At 44.1% G+C, this 19,078-nt stretch overlaps 1 long non-coding RNA gene across 4 annotated transcripts in view; it reads left to right on the forward strand.

Annotated features, from left to right (window-relative positions):
* LOC149747730 (uncharacterized) overlaps nt 1–13,107 on the forward strand; it is a 39,672-nt gene extending 26,565 nt beyond the window's left edge. For all 4 annotated transcript variants that reach the window (XR_016395424.1, XR_016395421.1, XR_016395422.1 and 1 more), the window contains exon 3: nt 4,837–13,107. This is a non-coding gene — a long non-coding RNA (uncharacterized LOC149747730). The remainder of the gene's footprint in view (nt 1–4,836) is intronic.
* The last annotated feature ends 5,971 nt before the right edge of the window (nt 13,108–19,078 follow it).

Raw genomic sequence — 19,078 nt, forward strand, 5'->3', positions numbered from 1 at the left:
CAAAGGAACACACTTCTGACTTCTAACAGCATAGATTAGTTCTGCCAATTTCGGGGATACTTTTTTCATATTCTTTTCCATTATGGTTTATCACAGGATATTGACTGTAGTTCACTGTGCTCTACAGTAGGACCTTGTTGTTTATCCATTCTGTATATACTAGTTTGCATCTGCTAATCCCGAACTCCTACTCTTTCCCTCCCCCACCCCCTTTCCCCTTGGCAGCCACAAGTCTGTTCTCTATGTCTGTGAGTCTGTTTTTGTTTTGTGGATAAGTTAATTTATGTCATATTTTAGATTCTACATATAAGTGATATCATATAATGTTTGTCCTTCTCTTTCCGATTTACTTCACTTTGTATGATAATCTCTAGGTCCATTCATGTTGCTGCAAATGGCATTATTTCATTCTTTTTTATGGCTAGGTAGAATTCTGTTGTATATATGTACCACATCTTCTTTATCTATTCATCTGTTGATGGACATTTAAGTTGTTTCCATGTCTTGGCTATTGTAAATAGTGCTGCTATGAACATAGGGGTGCATGTTTCTTTTCAAATTAGAGTTTTGTCTGGATATATGCCCAGGATTGGGATCGCTGGATCATGTGGCAACTCTATTTTTAGTTTTTTGAGGAACCTCCGTACTGTTTTCCATAGTGGCTGCCCCAATTTACGTTCGGAGGTGGGTTTCTTTTTATAAGCCCTAATAGAATATAGAATTGGCTTCTTTTATTTCATTTGCAGGTCCTTTTACTCTCCAACCACCAGAGTGAACATAAGTGTTGATGTCACAGAGATTTTAGATGGGTCAGACTGGACCCTGGTTCTCTGAGGCCTTTATGACTGACACCTGCTCAGTCAGAACTGGTCTGGGTCACGTGTGGAGATTCTACACCTGGTCTTTATTTTGCAGTTTGACCTTCACATTTAGCCCAAAACAGTCACTCTTGTGGAAGACTCCAAATGAAATACAGAAATTACAGTATCCTTATTAAAGGTGTTGTTGTTGCTGACTGTGAATTTTGTGAATATGTTTGCCCTCTATGCCCCAAGGAATCATGCGTGCTAATTTAGGAATCCTTTTTGATGTGGTTTGGTTGTGAGTTCTCTCTTTGAGAAATCAGCATAAATTCTCTCTCTCTCTCTAACATGAGGGCATCAGTGCTGCAATCCTTTTCCTTTTGCGTCTAACAAGGCAAAGACTCTGCAGGGTTAATTAATGCCAGCGATCATGTGATAAGATTGAGCCAGCCGAGGCATTAATTAATCACACAGGATGAACAAACCAGCCGTTGAGGGGAGAAAAAAAGAGAAGAAGCATCTTTAGCAGGAGAGCGAGGGGCTGAGAAGCAGGGAATCTGTGAAACAGAGATTCCTGACGTCTGAAGAGAGTAGCCAGTGGCAAAGGCTGGAGGCTGGGATGAGGAAACTGGAAGAAGAATGGAGTTAGCAATAAGAGGCTAAAAGTGAAGACCTGAGGATGGCAAATGGCAAAGTTCATGAACGAGTCAGAGAAAAGGCGGGAGCCCCGGCTGAGTAGGGAGGAGCATTCGGGCAGCGTCCACCTGTCATAAAGACGTCGAAATGGAAAGCAAAGTCCCCCTCCCCCAGGCAGAAGCAACCGAGTATTTCCGATCACTTAGGCATTTTGTGTTGGGGTGAGAATGGGTAAAACATCTAAGCGATGGAGGAATTGTTTACTCTTCATTCATTTTAATTCAGTGGAATTAATTCACTGGAAACATAGTCTTTAAGAAATGATTATTATTCCCTTTTTTATTGTGGCGATTTAAAAACATATACAAAAGTGGAGAGAATATTATGATCCCCAAGGTGCCCATAACTCAGTACTAACAATGATCAATAGTTTGTCATTCTTGATACATACTCATTTTAGGAAGATGAGTTCAGGGGAATTTTAATGAGTTTTTGTATTGAAGAAGAGCCTGTGTCTACCTTTCAATCTCATTTGCTCTTTTAAATCAAAATAGCCCCCAAATATCCAACGGAGAGATACTTGGGGGTTATTTTTCTCTTTTAGGAAGCAAAAGTTGGCACAATTAAGGGAGCAGTTAGCAAGACCCGCTGGGGTTGGGCCCCATTAGGGACGAGACGTCAGCACCAGATGGTGGCCAGGCAGAATGGAAAAGGATCCTGGCAGGTTTGGGTGCCTCAAACCTTCTCCTTGACCTGTTGGACCTTGGTGCAGGCACCCTGGGGCTCAGCATCTCTTGACCGTCTTATTAACAAGGTAGCTTCAGAAAATGTTTTGCTGGACTCATTCACAAGTATGGATGGCTGGTACATTTCATATCTATTTGCTAGGAGCATCTTCACTGTAACTGAGAAGAAGAAACTGGACAAAACAGAAATCTGTAACTGTGGAATTGCAGGTGTCAGACAGCAAGTTAGGGAATTCTTCCTCTGGGGTGCAGGGCCTGGACCCTCAAAATCACTAGGGTAGGCTGCCACCTCTGTCTACACACAAAGTGGCCCCGGCGTGTTGGTGATGTCCTCGACCCTTAAGGGGCCAGTAGGTCTTCGGCACTCCTTGGGCTCAGCTCCCTCCTCCGGGGGCTGGTCCGCCTTGTGCTAGTGCTTTCAGGAGCCCTTTCCGTGGCAAGGTCAAGAGCTTGGGGCTGTGGTGACCGCTGCGGATTGAGAGAGGAATGTGCAGCTGTTCACTTTATTTTCACTCCCTCCTGTTCGTTCCCTTGCAAGTGTTCTACCCGCTACTGCCTTCTGAAATGATTATTAATGGAATCCTCTTCACTTTTTCTGAACCCTTGGTTTTTCCTCTTAGTTCCTGATTATTTTAATTCTGCCAGGCCCTTTTTCATGTCTGTTGCCGGCTGGCCCTTGTTTTACAGTCTGTCCTTTCTCCTCCCTATGTCCTTCTTTTCTATCCCGGTCATATCCTCTCTCGCACTCTCCCTCTTCTTTGAGCTTGCACAGACTGGAGCAAATTAAAAGATACTTTTAAAATTTTACTAGCCCAATTATTCTATGTTAAATGAAGCCAGGGCAGCAATCACACTGATCTCGGAAACCCAGGCAATTTGAGGACAGAATAAAAACACCAACTCTTCTTTTCCTTCCTGACCACTTGCTTTGACATGGTTTTATCTTAAAGAATATTATGGATTTAAACATGGTATAAGTCACATTAAAATTCTTCTTCCCAATGAGAAAAAGGTAAATTACCAATATTTTTGAATGAATTAGTATATCTTTTGAGCATCTACTAGGTGCATAGCATTGTGCTGATCGTCTACACCTTTTGACTGGTATTTTTCGAAAAGGCTGGTATCCTATAATCCATCTATAGAAGTAAGAAAAAGAAGAATGAAAGTATTATGCACGTAGGAAACCATGAAATTGTCATATGGTTTACCTTTAATTGTTTAGCTTGATTCTTACCTTCTTCATGAAGATTTTCCCAGTCATCATTGCCAGAAGATCCATTCTTGAATTCATCCATCCTTTTATCCAACCATCCATCCACCCACCCATCCATTCATCTACCCATATATCTTTCCTTCCTTCCTTTCTTCTTTCCATCCACTCACCTACCCACCCACCCACCTGGTGCTTTCTCTTTGTAAGCAACTGTGCTAATGTTGGCCAAGCGAAGAATAGTATAGTTTTCTGCCCTTAAGGAGCTCACAGTTTGGTAGGAGAGAACTTGTAATAATAATAGCAGCTAACATTTATTGAGCTTTAACTATATATCAGGCATTGCAATAAGCATTTAAAATATATTATCTCATTTAATCCTCAGAGAAATTTTTGAAGTACCTTTTACAGGTGAGGAAAATGATTGCTGGGCTAGAAATATTGGATACGAAGGCTACTTTGACTTTAGGAAGTGCTTTTCTAAAGCCCATCAGCCTTAAATCTGATAAGCTCCATCCCGTAAAACCCCAAGTGCTTATGTGTTTAATTCCTATATACTTTCACGCTTCTTCCACTGCTAAGATATAGGAGAGGCTCTGGGGGCCACCACTGGATGTCCAGACACAGACAGCCCTCCCTGTGGGGACATCTTCTGCAAAGAAGGCTTAAGTGGGGACTCTGCTATTCATAGTCACACAGCAGATGAGCTCAAAATGGAAGGGATCCTGACTCCGTGAGCCCAGGTTTTGAAGAAGTTTCTCTTCTATTGATCTCATTGTTTTGACCTCTTCTGTATTTTAATGATGTGAACGTATTTTTACACCCCAATTCTCTTCATTTATTTTCTCTGAGTGGCAATGATGGCAGTTGCAAAGTAGCAGCAACTTTGGAAACACAGAGAAGTTAAGTCATTTGCCCAAGGTTATAGGGCTAGGAAGTGCCAGAGTGACACTTGAACCAAGTATCAAGATGCTTGTCTCTTGTACTTAATTTGTTCCACTCACTTGGCGCTTATTGGATATGATGAGCTTGTAGTACAAACAGCAAATGCTTGGAGCCAGACCAACCTGGGCATGAACGTGCCCTCTGGCACTTGGTAATGGCCTCATCTTGGGCAAGTTAAGCTTTTATGGGCTCCTCATCTGTAGAAGTAGGATAGCGGCACCTACATAAAAAGGGCTGCTGTAAGTATTAACTGTGATAATGGATGTAGAAGCACCAGTGTGGTACCTGGCACGCAGAAGACCTTCTATCAATGTCTGTCTTCTAAATCCTTGTCTCTTCCCTCTACTGGATTCTAGTTCCCCAAGGACACATCCCTGCTCCTGGTGGGAACTCAGGAACTTTGTAATGAATAGGGCTCTGTAGGGCCTTGGGAGGCCAACCTTTGTCAGTGCTGAGTTCACCAATTAACCCTCCACTTTCTCCTTAATTACAGGAGTCATGCAGACATATTGTAGAACACTGGTCCCCCCTCTCAGCTGGCCCGTCATCATCGTCATCTTCTTCAAAGCCTTCAACAAAACAGATTCGCTAGGCACAATCTTCACCTGATAATCTCCCAGTTGATTTACATGATCCGCCAGTTTGAAGAGCTACTAACTCCAAAGAGTTTCATTTTCTCCAAAAGCCAAGGGTCTTCTCGAGGGTGGCCAGATAAAATACAGGGTGGCTTCGTGAAATTTGCATGTCAATGAAACAATGAATACTATTTTATGTTGGCATAAGTATGTCTCAGATATTACACAGAACATATTTATGCTAAAAGTATTCAATGTTTATCTGAAACAAATATTTATTTATCTTTTTAAATAAATAAACCCTGGATTTTTTATTGGCTAGATTCGGCAGCTCTGGTGCCATAGTACGAGAGGCATGTAAGGAAAAGGGGCCGGTGTTTTCATGCACTTTCGATCGCTCTCTGAGATGCACAGAGTGCTCTAAGGTCAACTTTCCCCTCAATAAAAAACACGAGTTGTTAACCGGTGTTGGCTGAGGCTCCTGAGATTTAATTTCTTCCCCGCCCCAGGCATTATTTTGCAAAATCCACAAATGAACGTAGATTTAGGTGTCGTGGTGGGAAAGATTTTGCTTTGAGAATTTCCGGCCCTTGAGGTTCCAGGTGGCCACCCTTTCTGTCATCATCCTGGGGACAGCCTGAGACAAAATAATGCTACTCACATCTCCTCTCCCAGGACTCACCATCCGCCTCTGTTGCTGTAAGCACTGTGAATCCTCAGCCCTCTCTCTTCTTATTTTATTTTATATTTTTTGTGATCTGCAAAAGCCTGAAAAGATGAAAAAAATGTTCTGAGCTTAATCGAAAGTCTGTCTAATAATAGTGAGTCCTGCAGCGGGGTTGTAAAGAGTGCAGACCATGCGCACTTAACCGTAATGGTCCCACAAAGTAATGAAGACTCAAGTGGTCCTTATTAGGTATCCAGCTGTGAATCAGGACTCATCTAACATTCTGATTGCTGAAAGAAATCGGTAATTGATGTGACAGGATGGCCATTATTATTATTATTACTTATTTTTTTTAAATCCAGACATAGCAGCTAGAGGCCGGCTCCCAGCTTCCTCCGGGTATAGCAGGTGTGGAGGGCGAGAGCTGCCCTTCCATTAAATCTTCCAATGGGGGCTCTAATAAATTTTGCATTGAAATAAGTAATGACCACATTTAACGACCAGTTTGTCTGAGTGTTAACAGCTTGTGAGCCAACAAACTGGTCATTAACAGGTGCTAACTTCTGCTTTCTGGTTTAAACAATCCATTCTCATCTCTTCCCCTGTTTGGGGGCTTGTGCAGATTGCTGGCTGGTTTTTCATTTTTCCTGTGATCTGTCACTCTTGTTAATCAGTTCGATACCTCTCAGCTCATGGCGCCTCTTTCCCAGGACTATTTCTTCTGTAGTCCATGGATGAATGAATGTTTTAAAATTCAATTTTTTTGCTCCTGAAGGATGAATGTATCCTGGTAGAGTTTGGTCCCAGAATAAACTAGGTGACAAGTCCTAAAGAAAAAGTCACTCTTGAAACATAAAATCTCCTGCTCTGAAGAAGGAATGCAAATAGCTTAAAAATATCACAGTTTGAGTCAGCATTATGTCTGCTGAGGGGATGGGACAGAGATTATTGTCTCTGTGCTAGAAATGAACAGACTTTTCTATTGGAAGAGCGTGTGATTGACCCACCCACAGTCCAACATGTGTCTGTAAATGAGGCCGGGCCCTCCTGAGAAATCTCTTTCTCAGTCTCCCTTGCTTTGGTTTCTTTGGTTTTGCTAGATTATGAGCCAGTAATAAGGGACATACTTCTCTCAACGTACCCTTGAAGGAATGGGGTTGAGAGAGTGGGTTTGGGCCTTTGGTCCTATTAGCTCCGGTTCCCTGCATTAGCTTCCTGTAGACAGAAGGGGAGTCAGAACACAAGAAGTCCAAGTTCTGCCCAATGGGCACCATCTTTACCATCTTGCGTGTATGGAGGCTGCACTGGATTATATACACCGTTCTCTCTCAGGCAGCGCTTCTCAAATGATTTGTGGCGATGGGCCATTAAAAATGTTTTTTCAGTTGATTGCAGACTGATAATTTGTGGAATACAAGCTCATGTGCTTGGGTGTCCTGACAAGGTCAAATTGCTATACACGTGTCTAAATGCTTTCTCTTGCTTTCTCTACTTATCCTAAGATGGTAACAGTGTGTAACCAGGATTGGTCCATGGACAACACTCGGGGCTGCACTCTTCTCCTGAGCTTGAGTCTTTCCTTTTTGGTGGAAGAAAGCTGTGGACTAGCCACACCCTGCCATGCCCTTTTCCTTAGGATGTCTTTAAGGGGGAAGTGTGGGCAACGAATGACTGGATGGATTTCTGACACTTGTCTCAGCTCCCGATACTTTGAGCACAGTCTTATATGATATTTGATCAACACAAATGAAGCAGCTTAGTTATCAAAATCATTTTCCATCCTGGGTGTTCTTCAGACCAGAGTGGCCAGAGCACTTGTCCTGATAAATCAAAGCCCGGGAGCAGAGTTGGTGTTTGGGAAGGGAAGGGAAGAGTGTGCTGGGTCCTCTCACACATGGAAGAGTTTTATAAAATGGGGACTTTATAAGGTTCTGTGTACTTTATAAATGTTAGAATTTTAAAACTTAATAGTGAAGCTCATAGGAATGATGGGAACGATCTGTAAGATGGCATTTAAAGGCACACTGAAGTTTTCTTCTCACATGCTATGACGTCTAATTATATTAATAAGCTGCAAGATACCATTTACCTTCTTGTTGATGGTTATTTTCAGTTTGCCACAGGATCTGAAATAGAAGTGCACTGTTTAAAATTGTGAGTGGGGTTCAACATGGTAATACATTTCTTTTAAAGGTCACTTACTTATTGTTCAAAAAATATTGAAAAGCAAAACTGTTAGTTAAAAGTGAACACATATCTTCTGAAGACTTCTTACTGTTTTATATTGCTTGGTACAGCAATAAGCATATGAATATCCACTTTATATCAGTGGCTTTGTTGAACTTGAACTAAAAAGTCCCTGTGTTCTAATTCTAGATTTTGGAGTGCTTGGGTGGGCATTTGAGTAGAAGCTCCTTTCCGAGTGGGAAATGGGGACTGAGAGATTTTACATGTGGTAATCGATGCTATAAGGGTAGGTGAGGTCACTAAGGGGCAAAAATAAAGGAGGTGGGACAGCTGGGAGGGGAATGGGGATGACGCAGGAAGAAAAGGAACGAACGGAAGAAGAGCAAGACAGGGATGCTCTCCTTGCACGAGACCGGGGGGGAGAATGTTCCAAAAGGGAGCACATTCAGCGCTGGTAGAAGCTGCAGCAGGATGAAAGGTGTGTGGGTAGCGGACAGTTTTAATGCCCTGCGTGTCCTTTGGGTCTCCTTCAGGGTCTCTGGGTGTCCCTTACCCAGCCTGGATGTGCTTTTAGCTCCAACTGCTGGCCCCTGTGACGTTTCTTTTGAAGACCGCCTTCAGGCTCCTGGTATGACTGCTGGCAACATCAGAGGGGAGCAAGTGCCTGGAATTACCGTCCCACCCGAGCCCGTAGCCCATGACTGCCAACTGGGGAGTGTGAAAGCCCCGCTCCCTTGTCTTAAGTCAGGACAAACCCGAGGAATAATTTATACTCTAGAACTTCCCCCTGAGACTTTGCTTGTTTTCTTTTCCTACATTGCCCTGCTTCCCCCACTTCCTGACCTGTTTTTCTCTGGAGCATTGCTTTATCTCATCACTTGTCTATGAATCCTCATTGCAGGGTCTGCTTCTAGGGAATGGGATCTATGATTGAGTGGTCTTGGGAGAGCACTCCTGAGGATGGAACAACCATTAGTAAGTGCTTAGTAGGTAGAGTGCTGAGAAGTAGGTGCCAGGTTGGAAAGGGTTGAGGAGGGACTGGATAAGGAGCTGGCTGGAGACTTCAGTAGAGAACATTCAATGGAGAAGTTTGATGGTGGAAGGTTCAAGAGAGTGACAGGGTCATACAGTCACAGAAGGTTGCTTGCTTTTTAGACTAGAAGAAATCAGAGCCTATGGAGAGTCAGAGGGGATGAGATTAATGAGAGGGAGAGACTGAAAATACTAGAGTGGGATGGGAGGCTGAGGTAGGTATAACCGTGGAGAGAAGCAGTAGAAGTGGTCTCCTGAATGTAGGAGGGAATGGGCATTACAAAGGAGACAGCACTGTGTGTTGTTTGACACAGGTGTGGAGCGGAAGCAAGAGAACTCGAGGTGGAGAGTAACAGGATGAGTAGGAAGGATGGCAGAAGCCAGGCTAGGAAGGATGTAGGGATGACATAGTGGGACACCTTCCTCTCACAGATTATAAAGAGGTTCAGAGCTGGAGTCGCTCAGCTAGCAAGGCGTGGAGCTGACCCCAGGAGCAGCTCTCCTCATGGCTTCTGTCTTTCGTTGCTGTCCTAAGCTGCCAGGTCACCTGCAGAGAGAAAGCCATATGAGAGTGAGGGCTTTGGACGGTGGAGGGGATGTTACTGAACATCCTCCTTCCCAGGAAGTCCTGTGCCAGCAAGAGACCAAGAAGAAGGTAGATTCTTTATCTCTCCTAGAACAACAGGTGGTCCTGAGTGCCACGGACACACTCGGCATGCCGGTTCTCAACAAAACAGGTTGTTGCCGAGAAAAGCATCTTTCATTGCCAACTGTGAATTTGGGAGAAAATACTCCGAGATGGAGGACCTGGGTCCTGGTTCCCAGGACAGTTCTCCAGTTGATTTGAAAGTGTGTGATTGTTTTCAAGCCCTTAATATGGCCATAAGCACCACTTACAGACGTCCATCAATAAAGAGACACATAGGGAGTTTCCTGACTCTGGAAGGGGTCAAGACAGCAGAGAGGTGGAAGACGTCTTATCATTTTTTGTAAGGGTCTGGAATTTAACTTAAGTCATTAGCTATTGGGCCTTAAAAAGGGATCTTTATTTTTACAGGAGGATTTATGGTGTTTTATGTGTTTATTTTTCCTTCACTATTAGACCTCCAAGGAGGAAAGAACATAAGGGTCAGAGACTCCCTCTGTCTAGTGATAGGCCACATCTCCCCAGGTTCCCTGGAGAAGTGATGGGAGAAGGACACGCTTTCACTGACCTGGGCCAACAGTGGGCCTCACTCCTCATCTAGATTCAACCCTCCTACACTCATTTTGACTCCATCGCACTCGGTCCCACCCTTCCACCCATGCCCACTGTCGCTCCCTGACTCTCTTGCTCACTTTTTCATGCCGCTCACTGTGTGTCTCACCCTCTGCTTGGTTTGTGAGAAGACGAAGTAGGATAAACTACAAAGGCTGCCCTCGAAGAATTTACTGGGGGAGACTTTTTATAACCTAAGGAATTAAATTACTCCTTTAACTAAATCAATTCAAGGCAGTTTTGAGAGTTATCAGTAGATTGTTAGTTACCAGAAGTTTAAGGATTCAGAGGGAGAGATTGCTGGCCCGGACTGGGTGTTCTGTGATGGCTTCGCAGTGGTCATGGGAGGACGGCCAAGCCTTGAAAGTTGGGCAGAATTGGGATGTGGATGGTGAGAAGAGGCTAGGGGGGCAGTTGCCTTCATGCACACCGTATGTATGTAAATCTGTGATGTGTGTTTAAGTGGATTCAGTGCCTAAAGGGGACATTGATCTGTTTTTATTCCCAAGGCAAATGAACTTGTGCGGGCAGCACGGGGGCTCATTAAGTGCTTGGTGAATCGGAAGGCAGTTTCTGAGAGACTGGAATGCTGAGCCTGGCAACCCTGAAAGAGGACTCCGTCAATATTTAGTGAGGAACTCTGACTTGCAAAGATTCTACTAAGGAGATGCAATGGGAGATACAGGGTAAAAGAAGATGTTGTCCCTGCCCTTGAGAACTGCAGAGTCAATGATGGGGGTTGGACACAAGAACACATTTAACAGTGCAGGGCTCTCAAAGGATCAATATAAATAGGTAGTGCTCCGAAACTACTATAGGAGTTGGAATAGATGGCAGTGGGGGAGGAGGGAAGAGTGTTGATTATACTGAGCATGACTTTAAAAAAAATTTTATTTACTTACTTATTTATATTGAAGTATAGTTGATTTACAGTGTTGTGTTACTTTCAGGTGTACAGCAAAGTGATTCAGCTATATATATATATATGTTATTTTTCAGATCCTTTTCCATTGTAGGTTATTAGAAGATATTGCATGTAGTTCCCTGTGCTATACAGTAGGTCCTTGTTGTTTATCTATTTTATATACAGTAGTGTGTATCTATTAGTCCCAGATATATGTATGTGTATATATATATATATATATATATGTATTTAAAATCAAACTCTTGACATTTTGGGGGAAAAGTTTTATTTTTTATTTTAAATTTATTTATTTAATTTTTGGCTGCGTTGGGTCTTCGTTGCTGTGTGCGGGCATTCTCTAGTTGCAGCAAGCGGGGACTACTCTTCCTTGCGGTGCACGGGTTTCTCATTGTGGTGGCTTCTCTTGTGGTGAAGCATGGGCTCTAAAGGCGTGTGGCCTTCAGTTGTTGTGGCTCGCAGGCTCTAGAGCGCAGGCTCAGTAGTTGTCTCTAGGGTGCGCTGGCTTCAGTAGCTGTGGCACGGGCTCAGTAGTTGTAGCTCACGGGCTTAGTTGCTCTGCAGCATGTGGGGTCTTCCTGGACCAGGGCTCGAACCCGTGTCCCCTGCATTGGCAGGTGGATTCTTAACCACTGCACCACCAGGGAAGTCCAGGGGAAAATTTTAAGAGAAGCAATGATAATAAAGATAGATCAAGGGAACACGTGATTGCTCTCAGAAGACTTCATATTGACTTTGCATATCTTCATTCTATCATTTTCTTTCAACACTTTGCTTTCACCTAGTGTCATGGGATAGATAAGCATGAAGAAGTGACTCCTCCAATGGCCTCCTAAACCCATGTTGAATCATTCATTTTCTCTCTTTTCTCACCATCATGATGTCAGAGCCAGAACTGCTAATGTGCTACCATAAACCGTCATTCTGAGTTTTACCTCGGTCCTCAGCATGTGGCCACCTACGGAGGTGCTAACAGCAGTGGCATGGCAGGGGCACACCACACAGGGGAGGGGTAATGGGCAACAGGAAGGGGAGGGATTGTGGTAAATTTGAAGGAACGAACCCACATTTCCAACGTGAACAAGTGTCCGTCCATTGACAGGAAGACATTTCATCAACTGATGGGTGCATCTTCCATCATCCACTTTAGGGATTGTCCCTTGTTGGCCTCAGACTCAGTTCTTTCTTGACCATAATCTGGGTGTGGATAAAAGTCCAAGTATGGTTGGAAAGAGAAATTTCACAGCTAACTGAGAGGTAACCCAGCCGGACAGCAAAGAGTTGACTGTGCCATACCTAATTGACAGTGGAGGGGTAACCTCAGGTTACGTGCCTTTCGACTGAACTTCCGTATTAGCTGTTTGCTTGGAAGGAGCAGATGTTTTGGCTCTGGTGGTCACTGCTCACCTCTGTCTGGGAGGTGCATCAATCACTTTAATTATAATGGAACATGGGGCCAGGAACTGAAGGAGAAAAATCAACCCAATCCCAAGAACAATCTTTCTTGATGAATTCTCCCCTAAATCGAAACAATTCACTGGGTATCCCAGCTGGGGTTCATATGCTTTTGATTACTGTGGGCTATTTAGCTCTACAAAATGACAGGCTGCTTAATGGACTTTTAATGGTTATAGGTTTCTCTCTCTTTTTTTAATGAGCTTCACCAGTTTGTTACTAATGCCCTGTAGAAATTTGGCGAGGGGCCAGGCTGGATGTTCCACACTTCTGGTTTCCAGGCGGCATACAAGCAACCATCATAGCCAGTGGGGAAGGATGTTGCCAATCGGAGGGTGATGCCATTAGGGCACGGAGAGCAGGAAAGCTGAGTGCCCTGTAGTCCTGATAATTATGCCATCTTAGAGAAGGTGGTTGCATTTTGTAGCTGAAGTTAACCCCGAAGGCTTCAAAGGTCTTGGGATCTCAGGTGGCAGGAGAGTTGGCAGTGTTGGGAATGCTTTGCCTTCCTCTGATTTCCATGTTGTTGGTAAAAGGTGCCCCTCTTAGACTCAGTTGCATCCTGTCCACCAAAGGGCCTGTGGACATCTCAAGGCCACGGCTAGGTTGTAGTCAATCATGTTGGTATCTGTAGTGCCGGGTACAAGATTGGGCCCACAGTAGGTAGTCAGTCCATGTCTGTTGAATGAGTGGCCATAAACAGGATGAATGAGAAAAGCTTTTACTGAAGGGCATCCCTCTCTGGGTCTCCAGAGAAAAGCATGAGATCTGTGGGCAAGAGAAGAGTGAGAGATGAGGATGAGAGAGACTGTGTCTTGAGTCACTAACAACCATACTGACTCTCATTTCTTGTCATGCACCAAACATCGTGCTAAACACTTTGTATGCATCGCCTCCCATTGGTCCTTCTCGCCTCGCCGGGAGGTAGACAGCGGTGTGCTCATGAGTGTTTCACAGCCAGTCCTGGGAGGCTGCCCAGATTTGTGGCATTTGCTACTTTCTGTGGTAGATACTCCCACCATGGCCTGTTTCAAACTACCAGCGTGATGGCAGCCAACCAGCTGATGAAATTCCAGAAAACTTAAAAATTGGCTTTGGCGAGCCGCTGTGAGCACACCGCCGGAGATAGGTATCATACCATTTCACAGATGCAGAGGATGAAGTGCAAGAAGTAAGTAACAGGTGAAGGTCACGGAGACAGTAAAGGACAGAACCCAGGTCCAGAAGGCCTCCAAAACACGATGTTCTTGACCACTGATTGCACTGCACTACTTTCCTAAACTTCCTTCCCACGCTGTCAGAGTGGCCACAAAACTAGGAAGCAGGCAGCTCGACTCCGGCTGATGTAAAACCCATTCTGGTTTCCTGGGGCTTCCCCTGTAGGTCACGTATGATGTTCACTGTAGAACTTCTTTGGAGGTATCCTGGCTCCTGGGCTAGCCCTTCTCACCCTCCCTCACTTTATGGAGATTTTGCTTCTTAACTTACAGCCATACAGGCTCTAGTGCTATTACCAGGTATTTATTGTGGCACCGCCTCCTTATTTAATAGATGAGCAAATTGGGGGTCCTAAGAGATTAAACGACTTGTCCAGATCCACACAGCCTGTCAGTGACAGTGCTGGAAATAAAACTGAGATCTGATTCCTGATCCAAGGCACTTCCCTGGAAATGACAGGGCCTTCCATCTCTTAAGGATAACAAACGGAACTTGGAGTTTCAAAAAAGTAGCTGGGGGTGGATTTTCCTGCCTCGCGTTGCTGATGTGTGTCCTCACGGCTGGCTCTCAGTTTGAAAGATTCAACTTGACTTCCCTTGATTCGGGGGCAGTGAGCTGAGAATTCAAGGATGGGCAGCAGGAGCACATCGTGAAGTGAATGCAGCAAACATGAAAGACATTCTTTGGGAGCTTTAGTGGCTGGGGAGGAGGGGCAGGGAGAAAAGGAGGGGGCTCCTTGCTGAAATGCCCTCATGTCTCGGAGTCCTGAGATACTCCTAAATCACACCCAGGTCGTAGGGTGCCTATACTTGTGTCTTGGCCCGGGGTGAGAACAGTTCCCATTGTAAAATTAACTTTCCACATTTTGCTGATCCACACGGGGCCAGCTTTCTTTCAAAGTGAGTTTGCGAATGAATGAATGAATGTGTTGATTGGGTTACTGTTCTTAGGGGAGCCTTCTTTGCATTGGACTTGGAGAAGGATTAAAGCCGGTTTTGAAATGTGTTGGTGCTCACCCAAACACAGCATGCTGATAGAATTTTGGTCGCACTTTTATTTGCTATGGAAAAAAATGCTTTAGTCTCATGGAAGAAATAGCCCAGCAGATGGTGTTTGGTGGATGGCGTGAATGTAGCCTTGTAAATAAGCATTCAAAATAGACCAGCTTCCCCCCAAATTTACCATCTGCCTCTTATCCCATGAGGTCCACAGGTGGTAAAAGAAAGGAAATCGATGCTTTGTTATTGTTACTATTTTAGTATTCCCATATTACGGAAATTCCCTAAATGATGGCATTCTTAAATTTGGTTATAAAAAATAGAGAGAGCAATGCCTTCAATTTAACAAATTTTTCAGGGTTCAATCTGGTTTAAGAGTAAAATCTGGTCTAAATGGCATTGCCCTGTTTATCTCTTTTTTGGGGGTAATCCTCTGTTTGCGACTCTCGTGGCTGAGGGTCTTCTCCATCCACCCTGGCTCTGGACAAGACTCTCAGATTCACTGTTGCTTCCCGTCTCCAAGAAGCAGGGTAATCAATGTGCATAGGATCTGGAATCTTACAGACCTGGGTTCGAGCTCATTTTCGGCTGTGGAGCGATGGTCAGCAATTAAATGGCAGTTTCCTCATCTGTAAAATGAGGAAATTAGTGTGGTTGATAAGACTGCTGGAGACGGTTGTTAAAATTAAATGAGAAACAGTACCTATAGCGCTCAGGACAGTGCAGACAATGTTCAAAATACGTTTATTGTTATAGCCCATGTCATCACCATTGTCGTCATCACCATCATCATCTCCAGCTATAACACACAGCTGTCTTAATTGGGGAGCAGAAGGGGCTTCTGGATATTGGTGATTTATCTGAGTTAGTATGAAGAGTGGTGGAACTCATTAGGCTGCCTGCTCCCACTCTCCTTTTATTTCCCCAAAAGGAGAGTCTCATAGGCCACCAGCCAAAACACGTCTCAGAGAATGGAATGCTTTGTGAGGCTTTCGCTGGGTTGGGTTGCCTATTATTGAAGGAGGGAAGATTGAAGTCAAGATTTTTATCATATTGTAAATGGCGGATGATTCAATGGGGTGGACCAAGCATTGGGATTAGGAATCTGAAGTTTTGTAGATGGAGTTTGCTCAGATTTGGGGGAAGGATTTAAAGGGGGCTGAATTTAGAAAACCCTAAACCTTGGAAATTTTTGTTGCAGTTTCAGTGATGGCAGAGGCTCAGGAACAAAGGGTTTAGGTGGAAGCAGGGTCCTGAGAGGGGAACCTCTGGAGTGTATATTTGTGGTACTTCTCACCGATGGGTAGTAGTCTTTTTTTTAAAATTTTTTTTGCGGTACGCGGGCCTCTTACTATTGTGGCCTCTCCCGTTGCGGAGAACAGGCTCCGGACGCGCAGGCTCAGCGGCCACGGTTCACGGGCCCAGCCGCTCCGCGGCATGTGGGATCTTCCCGAACCGGGGCACGAACCCGCGTCCCCTGCATCGGCAGGCGGACTCTCAACCACTGCGCCACCAGGGAAGCCCGGTAGTAGTCTTTAGTTTTAGTGATTGTGTTGACATTGAGAGAATGGGGATTGGCTGGGGTGTAACTTACTGAGAGGAGGAAGAGCAGACGTTCTAAACGAGATTTGCAGCTCTTTCAAAAGGACCCTAAAGGAGATTTGACCTGTTAAACCTCACGTGTCTAGCATTACCTGGATCTTTTCTCAGAAATGTTTGAATGGTAGTTAGAATCACAGAGTTGTAGTACAAGAGGTACCACAGAGGTTTTTTCCAGTTCCCATCGCCTTCTGTTACAGACAAAACAACTCCAACAAAATGAGGTCAAATTTTGATCACACTTCCCCCTCCTCTTTCCCCCGACCAAGATGGAGCCAGTGTCCTTGTATTCTTGGTAGAAAAGGTCAGCGTTGCCCCATTTTTCAGCCCTCTCTTATGCTAACAGTACATGTTGCTGAACTTATTGCATGCTGGCTAGTACATCATTATCTTTAATAAACATTAATTGAGTGTCTAGCCTAGTGTGTACAAAGTTCATGATAAGTAAGACATGGCCCTTGCCTTTAAAGACCTTAAAATCTTTAAGCAATAACCTCAGCCTTCGGTAAAGCAGTCTAAAGCTTACAGATATTCTGCTAGAGAAGTATAATTGAGCGTCCCAACCCAGGGGCCAGGGTGGGGTTTTAATGCTGGCTTTCTCCCTCTACTGCGACAACCTGATTAAGTCACTTGGTAGTTTTGAGCTTCTCTCCCAACAATTGGAACACACGGATTGGACAATACCTGTCCCTCCTACTTCTGAATTTTGAGGAACAAATGAGATCATACATTTGCCTATAAATTAGGAAGTATAGTAGAAACTGAAGGGATCAATAGAAATGGAAGGGATCCTACTCTATAGGACTGTACTCTCAGAGTGAAGAGTTAAAGTAATTAATCATTCTACTTATTGTCCTCATCATCATTGTCTTAATTACTATCCTCCAGGAGTTTTCATTAGACACCTCTTTGCATTTAGCATCTTCCTGCTCTCCGCGACCCTACAAACCAACAGCCACTTTCAGTCAACATGTTCAGGTAATGGTGACTCGTCAGGGTTTACGTCACCTGGTTAGATGAGCCGTTGTCTGCGTCACTTTGGGTATCTGTACGTGGCAGATTGTGCAGTAGGTTTTTTTTTCCTCGTTATCCACATAGTGAGTCAGGAGAATCTTAACCTAATGATGGGGCTTAATTTTTTTCTCTATCAAGTCCACAGATGTCACGTTGACTGTTGTAGATTTTGACAGTGTTGTGGGCCCAGAAATAATGTCCTTCATATCAAGGAATTTTACGGAGAACTGGCACAAGTTGCAAATGAGTTTAAGAAAATTAATTCCAGGATCCAACAGAAGGCAAAAGTCGTGAAGGCATACTGTGGCCCAGAGGTTATGATGCCTGTAGTTAATTTGGTTACCAAGGCTGAAATAAACATTTCAAGCTGCACCTAACTCTCCTGTAGAGATGTCTTTGCTTGCTTCTGAAGCGACCTGCTTTATTCTTTCCTGCCTTTTGGTAAAAGAAATTGGATTTTATTTGAGTGACAATGCACTCAGCCTCCCTTGTAGCTAGAAGTTAGCAATTAGATTAGGAAGTTGTTAGGTGGGACTTCGGGAAAGCTCCTGGAGAAGCGAACAACAGCGGACATGTATCTCGCCTTTGTTCTTTCCATCTTCCCCACTACATGCTTGGATATGGACGTGACTACAGGAGCCTCTCCAACAGCCATCTTAGATCATGGGGCAACCTTGAAGGTGGAAACCACGTCAAGGTGATGGAACATAAGCACAGAAGGAGCCTTACCCCACAGCCCTGCCAGGCAACCCTAGACTTTTGTTCTGGACTTCTTTCACATGAGTAGGAAGTGAATTTAATTTAATCACAACTGAAACCCTTGTTTGTCTGAGTTTCTTTTCCCTTGGCAATTTCACCTGTAATCTCAGAGATGGTAGCTGCAATTTGCTTTGCTAATCTCACCCACCTTTGGCTGAGTGACCCTGCACTGGAGGGGCTCAGAGGACTTGGGGACACGTCCTCAGCTCACCCTGTCTCTGTTTTACAGCGGTGTCCCCTTGACCATTTGCTGTGGGCTCCGTAGTGCTGTACCCACCTTTGACTTAGTTTTACGGCAAAATTCCAGGGAAAGGTTTCAGGAAGATTTGTATAATTCCGAAATTGCTGTCTGATTACTGAGGTAGTTAAACTTTCAGTGAGATCTTGGCACATTCCTGAGACTAAAAAAAAACCCAAGGCACATCTAAGGCAGCAGATGGCTAAGGCTAAATATTCTCTGCTGGTCTTCCTTTTACAGGTGTTTTGGTGACCGTGGGCCAGATCTGAGTGTGTTTATCAGAGGCAGCTGCTGGTATCATTGAAATCTAATTTGGAAATTAGGGTGACAGCATTGTCCACTGTAAGTGACTCCTGAGGAGTTTTATATAAATACTATGGTGAGTTTGCTGGTCACATATTTCTCACATAATCCCATATACCTCACATATCCCAAATATTGCTTACATGGAGGATTGATTAGGTGGGTGAGGTTGTCAGATATGGGGGGGATTAAGCAAATATCTGCTGTCTAGTGACTTGAAAACATTCTTGCAAGACCGTTACGGTAGAAGGAATTTCTTTCTCTTGGAATAATTTGTAGTTAAACGCACATAAGGTATGGCCAGGAGAAGGAAGGAGTTTGTGGAGTGAAAATACGTCCTTCCTTTTGAAAACTTTTTCTCAACAGACATGAACTTAACCCACACTGAAGACTTTAATTTTTCTGCGACTTTAAATATAACAAACTGAGAATTGCAAGGCAGTTGGTAGTAGTGTTTTTCAACTTCACCTTCTTTAGGAGATTCAGGGTGTCTGGATTGAATACATGTAC

This window comes from Delphinapterus leucas, chromosome 13 (genome assembly GCF_059928025.1).
Source record: "Delphinapterus leucas isolate spDelLeu-1000000601 "Yukka" chromosome 13, BTC_Dleu_Yukka2, whole genome shotgun sequence".
NCBI lineage: Eukaryota > Metazoa > Chordata > Mammalia > Artiodactyla > Monodontidae > Delphinapterus > Delphinapterus leucas.